Below are 12,597 nucleotides of genomic sequence, written 5' to 3'. Positions count from 1 at the left end.
GACCTCAAAAACTACATGTAATTCCTCCGATCAACCCAAAAACACTTCCTCATCACCATCAAACCCGAAACCCGCCAATCCCGAGCATAACCGGGATGAAACCGGAGTCAAGGGGAAGCGTCGTAAGCTCAACAAAGGGAAAAAGAAGATTGTAGTTTAAAAGAAGGTGGTGGAGGAGGTACAAGTTGTAAGTCGAGACGCTCATCAAAGAACTCTGTTTAAGGCACACATGCCGAATACTACGGCGATAGGGTTGGATAAGCTTCGTCTCACAACACTTGAGAGACAACGAATTAATAATGTCCTTCGGTATAACATTCATGGAGAACGATCCTATCCACCGGCATGGTGCGAAAAAATCGAGGCTTTGGGGTTTTTCAAGAATTTCCTGAACTTTCAAGAATGGAGCAAGATAAGTGCATTAACCGGCCCGGTATATCCGATAGAGGTAATCCAGTTCTTTGCTTCAGTTTAAGTTAAAAAGGGTGTGTTGCATGCAATTGTTAATGGGTCAGAAGTGACAATCTCCATTGATGATTTATGCACTCTGTTTTCGATCCATGATGATGGTATCGAAATTAACCCGAGTGCGGAATGGGGAGATGTGTCTGAAGAAGAAAAACTTGTAATTAAGAAGTCGTTTTATGATGGTGCAACCGGCACTAGTAACTTTCTTGCGCGACCTTTCTCGCCTAAAATTAAGTTTTTCTTGAATTTTATGTTGAATACGGTGGTTCCTTGCTATGGTGGTCGTGATAAGCTTTCAATTTATGAGATGGTTCTTGTGTATCGGTGGTTGGAAGGAGAAAAGGTGAATCCTTTTATGCTCGTTTGTCATCGCATTATTCATACGAGTATCCTAGTTACAGAGGACAAGTTCTACACTACTTTGGAGTTGCCCTACGGTGTTTGGATATCTCGGTTATTAGAGAATAAGGGTGTTGTAAGTAGAAAAAGCTATGGTGTTTTAATCAAGGATGAGATGAATGATTCGGTTTTACAAATGATGAAAATAGGGGCAATAGGACCCGATTTGGTGTTTTTATCGAAAGGGGTTATGTTGGATAAATCTTCCGATGTTGTTTTGGCCTTGGAGAAAAAGGTGGACTCATTCATGACAAGTGTGGATGCAAAGTTGGATGCTCAAACCAGGTTGTTGGAACAATTGGTTTCGGGTTTGGCTACAGAACGGGTTGGGGATCTTATGGCTCAAGGTCGTGGTAATGACGAGGTGCTAGCTTGATGGAAGGAGTTAGAGGAGCGTCTCACGGTCATGGCTCGGGTTGTAGATTCGTGCATGCATGAGGCAATTCGCCAATCAAGCTCGGTGGCTAATTTGGTAAGTCACGGTCGTGCATTATGGAAAGACGGGAGAGCTATGCGTGGTGAGATAAGACTCATTTTCGAGGCTACTAAGGCCTTGTCCTTAAAGGTGCTTAACTTTGAGAGGTGTCTCATGGCTCAAGCTAATCATGTGTGGTCCTGCTTTGATCGTCTTGACTCGCTCGAGTTTAGGACTCGTCCCGGTTATGCGAACCCCAACCATGTGAACCACAACCTTCCCTAGACCGTTCTTCTCCTTGCCTTGATTTTATTTTGCTCCTTAGACGTTTATTTTGCATAATTGTCTAATTCGGCCCATTTTCGCACAAGCTGTGTGTGCCTAGAGGATCTTACAAGGATCTACCTATAAGGGAAGTTCACTCATGAGGCTTAGGAGGTCACTTTGGATTCCAAAAGACATTGGAAATTCTTCAGGATCAGTTCAATTGGCCTAGGATGATAGGAGATGTCCAGATCATTCTCAGGAGGTGTTCAGTCTGTCAACAAGCCAAGAGCTAATCTTTCCATGGTGGTCTTTATACTCCTTTACTAGTACCTGATAAGACATGGGAAGATGTTGATGGAGCGAGTCGTTGACCGCCATCAAACAATTTTATACCCAACTACTAGCATAGCAAGCAAGTCGGGGTCGATCCACGTGACGGGGGTACTCTAATTGTTCAATCTAATTGTAGTTGTGCTTGGGGTTGTCACAATTGAAATGGGAATTGATTGATTCTAAACTAATTAAAGCAATGGAAGTAAAACAAGTAATAAAGCAAATGAAGATGTAAACAAATAATAAAGGATACTAGGATGTCATGGGATCATATGGGAATCATGGTAAGATAGCATAAATGAGTATATTGAAGCAAGCAATTTATTATTGTTGAAATTAAATTAGTTCATGTCATATAATTCATAAGAAGATTTGGGTCCCGGAGCCGAGTCATTTGTGACTTTACAACGCCTAAAAGTTGACTTAATTCTTCCTATTAAACTACAAGCATGATAAACCAAATCCTAGGGAAACTTACGTCTCGGAGCCGAGTCGGTTAAGACATTACAACACCTACAAGTTGACTTGGGTTTTCCCTATTCAACTCTATGCATGGTCTAATAAGGCTTGAGTTGGTTTATATCTTACAAGCCTCATTGAAAAGATAAGAGATGTGTAAAAAATGCAAGGTTTCATAGTCTAGCATTTCATCAAACATAACATGTGCATAAGTTGAAGAACAATAAGCAAGTATTCAAATGAACTCGTTAAGCATAAATCTATCCCATGATTAACTCCCCTAATCCCCCACTAATCCTAGTTAAGTAACTACTCACTCATTATCATGTAAAACATATCATTAATGGTGTCAATCATCACAATAAGTATAAACATGATAAGAGAATGAGAAAATAAACAATAAAGAGTAAAGAGTAAAGAGATTATACCAAACTTAAGATGAATAATTGGAAAGGAAAGAATAATAGAAGAAAACTTGATTGATTGATTGATGAAGAGTTGTCAATTCTCCAATAATAACCCAATAATCTTCAATTACCCAATAGTAAACATGAACAATAATTAAGGAAAGATGAATGTATGATTTTGTGGAATGATTGAGATTAATCTATTCTAATGTACTCCTAATCTAATCTAAGGGGATTTTTCCTTAGCTAAGAGGACTTGGTTTACTTGATTATTACAAATAGAGTATATATAGTGGTACATCATTAGGTTAAGCAGGGGTAGATTAGTAAATAACAATGCTAAGTGTTGAGTAGAGCTTTGCAAGTGCCGATAGAAATACGCGGATTATGTAGGAAATCCGCGCGGATTGGCTTGAAGCACGGCTTGTCCTGTGAGGGGATCCGCTCGGACTGGGCATCAGGACACCCGGATCCTGGTATGGGACGCTCGTCATGGGCTCGGGACGCTCGGATCCTAGGATAGGGTTCTTCTCCATTATTGAATGTCTAACAATCTGCTCGTCCTGAGTCCGGGATGCCCGGCCTGAGTTTGGGACGCTCATCTTGAGTCTGGGACGCCCGGATTGAGTTCGGGACGCGCGGATCCTAGGACAGCTTGTCTATTTGAGCTCGGAATGTAAAACGGACGTCATTTCCTCATTCGGACTCCTATTGGAGTGTTTAAAATGCCTAGACCACTTGATTTTTCGACGCCGTTTCATCTAGCATATTTTAAGAGCCAAAAAAGTAGCTCTTGGTTTTGTTCCGAGCAATTTCTTCTTGTAATGGCTTCCTTCTCGTCATCCTTGCTTTTAAGCCTATGATCCTTCTAGATACTCTTTATTCCTACATCCTTGGTCATCATTTTTGACTGCTCTTCATACTAGTCCCTCCAAGATCGTCAACAAGCTTCCGAATATGCGCGAGAGATGGGAATTCCGCCTCATTATCTTCTTTCCTACAAGACATATACAATGCAATAGGAAAGCAAAATATGAAGAAATTGACGGATAAAATGGTCATGAAATGCTATATTAGTATGCAAAATGGGTTCAATTAGGGGACTAAATGTGCACAATTAAATGTCACATCAAACATCCCCAAACTGAACATTTACTCCTCCCGAGTAAAAAGGTGACTAGAATTAGACCTTTATTTAAACTATCCTAATAATATAACCGATGTGAGACAATTAGCGGGTCTCAGTCCGCCCCTTCAACTCACAACAAGACATCTATGAGGTAAGATGCCTTCTTGCAAGACAAGGTGGGGCTTGCCAAAATGGCGATACATCTAAGCCATAAGCACACAAAACAAGTAATGGATGCATCTAGAAAAGAATAGCCACTTTCCTTATCTAAGTGGCGGAAATCATCTACAAGGGAAGTAATTTAAGGGTACACACTCCATTATAGATATTGTTTCTCCAAGCTACTAAGTCTAAAAGGATACCAACAAATCACCTTCAAGTTGTGTTAAACTAGGTTACTTTTATCCTCAATCGCTAAATGCTTTTGTCAAGAGTAGGCTCCCTATGGTGTTAGAAACACCGTAGGATCGCGGAATTCCTCCTCTTGCCTAGACAAGAAGAAGGGTCGTCTCCTCTCCACCATACAACAAATAAGATCAATGGATAAAAGGAATCAAGATGTTTTGAGTTTCACATTGGTAGTTTGCTTTTTGATTTGTTTTTCCCCCCAATTTCTTGTGGAATTTTGACGTTTGAGAACATTTCTTGCCATTTTTTATGATTGGCATTTTGATACTTGGCAATTTCTTTTGCATTTTTGAACATTTTCAAAGTAACCCCATTTTGTAGCAAGGGCACTTTTATTCAAGCCTAGGAGTCTATTTTTACTCCTCTTTTCATTGATGCATTTTTCGTGAAAACTTTTTTTTTTTATTTCAAGACTTGAACTCAATTTTGGAGATTTTTGTGCCCATTCCCTTTTTGTTGGCAAAATATGATGAAAATGAAAGAACGGTTGCATGGCTTCAAAAGTCACCTTGGAATAATTGGTAGCCAAGGAGTTATCACACCACAAGGTACTCTCGACTAGGCCTTAGTCCATGGGTCAAAAGATACTAGTATGACACATCCTAGGGTGTCTTGAGGGTATTCTAGCATACAAAGTCTCAAGGAGAAAAATTATCTACAAGGGCCTTATATACACTTGTCAAGATTCCCAAATAGGCATTTTCACAAAATTTTCTAACCATGCAACTACATGCCATGATGCAACTAACATATATACAACTCTTAATGCATATGCTCCTATCAACTATTATTCCATATAAACTAAATGCAACTCCTAGCAACACATAGATACACAAACCGCAACAACAAAATACGCCACATCCTCCTTGACATGTAAGCCCATCCTCCTCATATGAATAATGAAAATAAATGGAAGGGAAATAGAGATTAGAGCGATCATACCAAGCGGTCTTCACATTCCCTTCGCAATGCCTCAAATGTAGTGTCGTATCTATGTGAGAAGAGAACAAAAACACAAGTATATACAATTCTACACTACTAAATTAAATAACAAGTTTTTGGTTTTTTAATTTTTCAATTTTTTATGGATTTTGTGTTTATGAAATTAATTTTTCATTTTTTTATGGATTTTTGGAATATAAATTCCCATCCCCCACTTTATTTTGGACATTGTCCTAAATGTATATGTAGGAGTAGGAATGAAAAATAAGTACATGTGTTTTGATTTTTAAAGTTTTATGGAAATTGAAGTACAAATGCAATGATATGATATGAATGAATGCATGCTCTAACTAAATGCAATTCTATATGACATATATAATAAATGAATACAATCTACACTACACTAGATGATGCATGCTATATCTAGATGCTTGGGTTACCTATGATCAAACCTCCCCAAACCGATTTAAGCACTATTTCTAGTGTAGGAGAAATGAGGTTGGGTCATTAGTGATTATGCATGAACTCAAGTCTCTATGCAACTATCTACATGAATCATGTGAGATATATTACAATGAAATTATACTATATGAACTAACTAATGTGAATACAATATGAAATATTTCACAAATGCAAGCTAAATGTATATGTATATAACTAAATGCAAGTGTAAATGTAATGCAAATTAAAGTCAAAGGATAGGATATCGTACAAACGGTAGTTTGAGGGAGGACTCCACCAAACTCATTTCATGTTGCCATGTTTATTGATGTTTTCCATGTTGTTCAATGCTCTCAATAACCGGTCAAAGGCTTTTGAAAGGGCTTCATATAAGCATAAATAGGAGATTGGCGATGTCAAAACGTAGTTTAGCCATCTTGGCTTGGAATAGAACTTGCCAAACACTCTTTCATTTGTTTTGCCCTTGGCACTTGGTTTCATACAATGCTTCAAACCAACAAGCACGTGATTCTTGTCAACACAATGTATGAAGTATTGCCCATATTCATCCGGAGGCTTTCACTCTCCACCATCTCTTTCAAATTCTATGATGATAGAGCATTGATTCATCAATCCTTCAATAATAGAAGGAGAGTTCACATTTCTTTGATGAGGGAATAGTTGAAGGATAAGATTTGGAGGAGTCAACTTCTCACCTTTGAGGTCATTTATGCTTTCATTTTCTCCACTTTGTTCTTGACCCTCCTTAGAACTTGAACCATTTCCAAAGAAAATAGCTTCAATTTCTTCCAAACTATGATCAAAGATGCCAACATCATAGTTTTCCTCTTGGCCCCTCAATTCTCCAAAGATAGCAAGTTCAAATTCATCAACCTCTTCTTTCTAAGTTTTACCTTCACTCCCATAAGTGTCAAGGAAACACACTTCCTCTACATGGGTCATAGAAGGAAATTGTGGTGAGAGGTCTTCCTCATCATCATCATCATCATAGGTATCCCAAATTGGAGAAGCAAGGCTAGTGTGAGAGCTAGATACATTAGACAATTTAGACAAAGTGCTTATCTCATAATTGGCTTTCAACTCACATTCATCATTGCTCTCCACCCCAACTTCATCATGCTTCAATTCATCATCCACTCTTGGTCCATAATCAATAAAGCACTCCCCTTCCTCAAAAGTTACATCTTTATATTCACATCCATCATGAATGTTTGTAAAGTGGGGTAAAAGTTGGAATATGGGATGTTCAATGCTTATGAATTTAGGAGGTGGTGAGGGATTCACAAGAGTAGCTTCATAATGCCATCCAAATTCTTCTTCGATCACCCTCATTATCATCCCCTTCTTCTTCATTGAGCATTGGGGTTGCTTCCATTTGGGCAATTTGATTTGCCAACTTCTCACCATTAGTAACAATGTTTTTGAGAACATTGTCCCTAGCTTGGCTCTCTTCTAGCATTTGCTTTAAGAGATTTTGTTGGTCTCTTAGCATTTGGAGGACCACGCTTTGCATGTCAAAGGTATTCTCATTGTCTTGTTGTGGGTACATGGAAGATTGGTTGTATGGGTGTTGGTTGTAGGATGACATATGGCATTGATTGTAAAGTGGGTTTTGGGAGGGTGGTTCTTGTGGATTTTGGATGTGGGGGCTTTGGTATGGGAAGTTTGTGGGGTAATTTGAGTTTCCATTGTAGAAGTTATAGGATATGGGTGTGTTTTCTTGCTCAACAAACCTTCTCCATTCATACATGTCATACTCATTTACTCCAACTCGCCCATATACTTCTTGTTGTTGAAAGTCATGTGCCATCATCATTGCTAGAATAAAGAGGCAACTACAAACACGGAAACTACAATAAAATGGTAAGAACGAACCTTGAGGAACAAGTTCCTCAAAGTTAAAGCATAACAAACGAAATCCCCAAGGAACCAAGGCTCCTCAAGAAGAAGCACAGCTAAAACTAGACAAAAGAACAATTCAAATACACAACACCGTCCCCGGCAACGGCGCCATTTTGATAGAGCGAGTCGTTGTCCACCATCAAACACATTTATACCCAACTACTAGCATAGCAAGCAAGTCGAGGTCGATCCACGGGACGGGGGTAATCAAATTGTTCAATCTAATTGTAGTTGTGCTTGGGGTTGTCACAATTGAAATGGGAATTGATTGATTCTAAACTAATAAAAGAAATGGAAGTAAAACAAGCAATAAAGCAAATGAAGATGTAAACAAATAATAAAGGATACTAGAATGTCATGGGATCATAGGGGAATCATGGTAAGATAGCATAAATGAGTATATAGAAGCAAGCAATTTATTATTGTTGGAATTAAGTTAGTTCATGTCATATAATTCATAAGAATATTTGGGTCCCAGAGCTGAGTCATTTGTGACTTTACAACACCTACAAGTCGACTTAATTCTTCATATTAAACTACAAGCATGATAAACCAAATCATAGGGAAACTTACGTCTCGGAGCCGAGTCGGTTAAGACTTTACAACACCTACAAGTCAACTTGGGTTTTTCCTATTCAACTCTATGCATAGTCTAACAAGGCTTGAGTTGGTTTATATCTTACAAGCCCCCATTGAAAAGATTAGAGATGTGTAAAAAATGCAAGGTTTCATAGTCTAGCATTTCATCAAACATAACATGTGCATAAGTTGAAGAACAATAAGCAAGCATTCAAATGAACTCATTAAGCATAAATCTATCCCATGATTAACTCCCCTAATCCCCTACTAATCCTAGTTAAGTAACTACTCACTCATTATCATGGAAAAAATATCATTAATGGTGTCAATCATCACAACAAGTATAAACATGATAAGAGAATGAGGAAATAAACAATAAAGAGTAAAGAGTAAAGAGTAAATAGATTATACCAAACTTAAGATGAATAATTGGAAAGGAAAGAATAATAGAAGAAAACTTGATTGATTGATGAAGAGTAGTCAATTCTCCAATAATAACCCAATAATCTTCAATTACTTAATAGTAAACTTGAACAACAATTAAGGAAAGATTAATGTATGATTTTGTGGAATGATTGAGATTAATATATTCTAATCTACTCCTAATCTAATCTAAGAGGATTTCTTCTAATCTAAGAGGACTTGGTTTAATTGATTATTACAAATGGAGTATATATAGTGGTACATCGTTAGGTTAAGCAAGGGTAGATTAGTAAATAACAATGCTAAGTGTTAAGTAGAGCTTTGCAAGTCCCGAGGGAAATACACGGATCATGTAGCAACTCCCAAGGAAATCAGCGCGGATTGGCTTGAAGCACGACTTGTCTTTTGAGGGGATCCGCTCGGACAGGGCATCGGGATGCCCGGATCCTGGTTTGGGACGCTCGTCCTGGGCTCGGGATGCTCGGATCCTGGGACAGGGTTCTTCTCCATTCTTGACTGCCTAACAATCCGCTCGTCCTGAGTCCGGGATGCCTGGCCTAAGTCTGGGACGCTCGTCTTGAGTCTGGGACGCTCGGATTGAGTCTGGGACGCCCGTATTGAGTTCGGGACGCGCCGATCCTAGGACAGCTTGTCTATTTGAGCTCGTATTGTAAAACAGACATCGTTGCCTCATCCGGACTCCTATTGGAGTGATTTAAAAGCCTAGACCACTTGATTTTTCGACGCCGTTTCATCTAGAATATTTTCAGAGCCAAACAAGAAACTCTTGGTTTGGTTCTGGGCAATTGCTTCTTGTAATGGCTTCCTTCTCGTCATCCTTGCTTTTAAGCCTATGATCCTTCTATATATACTCTTTCTTCCTACATCCTTGGTCATCATTCTTGCCTCCTCTTCATACTAGTCCATCCAAGATTGTCAACAAGCTTCCGAATATGCACGAGAGATTGGAATCCACCTCATTATCTTCTTTCCTACAAGACATATTAAATGCAATAGGAAAGTAAAATAGGAAGGAATTGACGGATAAAATGGTCATGAAATGCTATATTAGTATGCAAAATGGGTTCAATTAGGGGACTAAATGTGCGCAATTAAGTGTAACATCAGATGTAAGCATGAATTTTGGTTTTGCCTTACCCATGACTCAGAGGGGCAATGATTCTGTGATGGTTGTTATTGATAGGTTCAACAAGATGGCTCATTTTGTGGCATGCAAGAAGACTGAGGATACTTCTAGTGTTTTTGAGCTCTATTTATAAAAAACTGTAAGGCTACATGGGGTACCAAAGACCATAGTGTCTGATAGGGACACCAAATTCATGAGTTATTTCTGGAAAACCGTATGGAGGCTTCTAAAAACAAAGTTACTGTTCAGTACATCTCACCATCCTCAAACTCATGGCCAAACTAATGACACTAACAAGACATTAGGGAGGATACTGAGGTGCATAGTGTTGGAGCCGTGTCCTCCAGTTAGTGCGGATAACGTTATTGCACATACACTTGTACGTACAAGTGGGAGCTTGTTGGGGCTGGTGTCCTCTACAGTTAGTGCAATAACATTTAAATCTCTAAAAGGATCAAAGGGTATACTTTTGTATTATTATCAGTTGGTCCACGTTTATCAATAACGGTTGGCTTGCTAGATAAGTTTGACGTTATTGTCATACTGATGGCGGTGATCAACTGGTCCCTAAAAGTCACACCTATAGGATACGTTTGAGAGATGTGATGGTATGAAAATACAGTCATGTTGATGCCTAATTTGACTAAACAATTAGTCGGAGTTATTGACTAATAATTAGTCAAACGCGATGTTGAGATATTTTATTTAATACGGATTAAATAATAATGGCTAAGGCGAATTAAACAGTTAATTCGTAAATTAAATATAAACGATTATATTTGATTAATGTATATTGAATAAATTAATTATACAATATTGTCATTAGTTTTCATGCAATTATTAGGTGTCACACGGTTTTATTTAAGCCATCACCTAAGTTAATTCATTCACGTAATGCTAGTTTTTCGTTCACTTAAAATGAATTGAAACTAAGTTGATGGGATCTTCCTCGTATAAACAAAAATTGAGAACAGTCTTTATAGGTCAAACTCCAATGAATCCCTTCTTCATCGGTAGGCATAATATGACCCCTTCTACGTCGGGTAAGTTGGAACTGATTGACCTATTTTATCTCAACACTATGGTCACTCGCACGATCCTGTGATTATGGTGGACTATAGATAGGATTTACAGAAATCTATCGACCAAGAGTTCTATCGATAGAACTAGCTAAACAGTTGGCTTATCAATTTACGGAAATTGAGTCTTGGGATCACTTGTATTATTCTTGAGGGAGATCAATTATGCAAGTGCAATGAGTCTACACGATTAAAATGAATTTTAATAGACTTAAATCACCTCGATGAGTTGCTTATTTCGTTTTGTTTTTCCTTTCTTTTTCAGTGTAGATCACGATCACTTAAACTGCTAATAACAAAATGGTTGGCCGTGCTGACGACCCAATGCCAAGTGCCACATTGGACCGTGAGTCCTGGCTTTGGATCTTCATGAATCAGATGAATCAGTCAACTCGACTGAAGAATGATGGATCAAACTTCGCGGACTGGGAGGCGGCATTACGGAATGTTGTCGCTGCTGACGGGAAGCTCAAATATCTGACAGAGCCCATCCCGTCAAACCCAGGCCCCACGGCTGGAGCTAACGAGATCGCCAAGTATAACGATTTCGTCATGGAAGCGGGTGCGATTAAAAACGTACTCATTTTTGCAATGGAATCCAATTTGCAGAAACGCTTCATAGCCCAAGGTGCAAACAAGATTTTCACCATGCTCACTAAGGAATTCTCGAAAGCACCGAGAATCGTGACCTATGAGCATACCACTCGCTTCTTAGATGCGAGACTCCAGAAGGGCCAACCGGTTAGCCCACACATTCTCAGCATGATTGAGAATGTCGAGAGACTGGAGGCTCTTGATTGTAAAATCAGCGAGAACATCGTGATTGACCGCATGCTTCATTCACTCCACGATGGTTTTGCGCTCTTTAGAGCGAATTACTATATGAATGATTTGAAGAAAAGTCCTCATGAACTACACTCCCTTCTCGTACAGACCGAGAAGGACATGAAGTTCAGTGGGAGCTTGAAACAGGATGTTCTCATTGTGTCAAACAAGGGCAAGGGTAAGGGCAAAGCTCAGGCAGACCTAGCGGTAGGTAAACCGAAGTTTAAGAAGTCGGGATCAGGTAAGAGTGGGCCTGGTGAGGCAAGCAACTCATCAGGCGCGACAAAGAGCAAGACCGAAAACATGGAATGCCATCACTGCCACAAGACTGGGCATTGGAGGCGTACATGTCCTGTTTACCATGAGGACATAAAAGCAGGTCGCGTTAAACCTGTTGGTATGTCTTCTTCCTCTTCTACTTTTATTCATATGATTGAGATTAACCACGCAAGTTACGGAACTTGGGTACTAGATACTGGTTGTGGTTCTCATCTGTGTAATCATGTGCGGGGGCTCAAACATCGAACCCCTCGTAAAGGGTGAGGTGGACTGCGAGTCGGGAATGGAGCACGAGTGGTCGCCGTCTCGAGGGGAACATACGTGATCCAGACTTCCTAGCGGATTTGAGTTATTTTTATATAATCGCTATTATGTACCCAGTCTTTCTAAAAACATTATTTCGTTTACGCACTTGACAAACTTGGTTTTTCATTTGTAATAGAGAATAATACTTGCATTTTCTCATTACACGATATGATTTATGGCAAGGCAGTCTCCATGAACGGAATTTATGTTTTAGATCGGACCACCGAAATATTACACGTAATGAATAAAAAGTTAAAGGTTGGTGACAAAGATCAAACTTATCTATGGCACCGCCGTATGGGACACATTAATGAGAAACGCGTAAAACAGCTCATAAAGAATGGAGCTATCTCGGCCTTTGATTTTCA

This window comes from Silene latifolia, chromosome 11 (genome assembly GCF_048544455.1).
Source record: "Silene latifolia isolate original U9 population chromosome 11, ASM4854445v1, whole genome shotgun sequence".
Lineage (NCBI taxonomy): Eukaryota > Viridiplantae > Streptophyta > Magnoliopsida > Caryophyllales > Caryophyllaceae > Silene > Silene latifolia.
The sequence above is the reverse complement of the archived record's forward strand: the minus strand, read 5'-3'. Positions refer to the sequence as shown.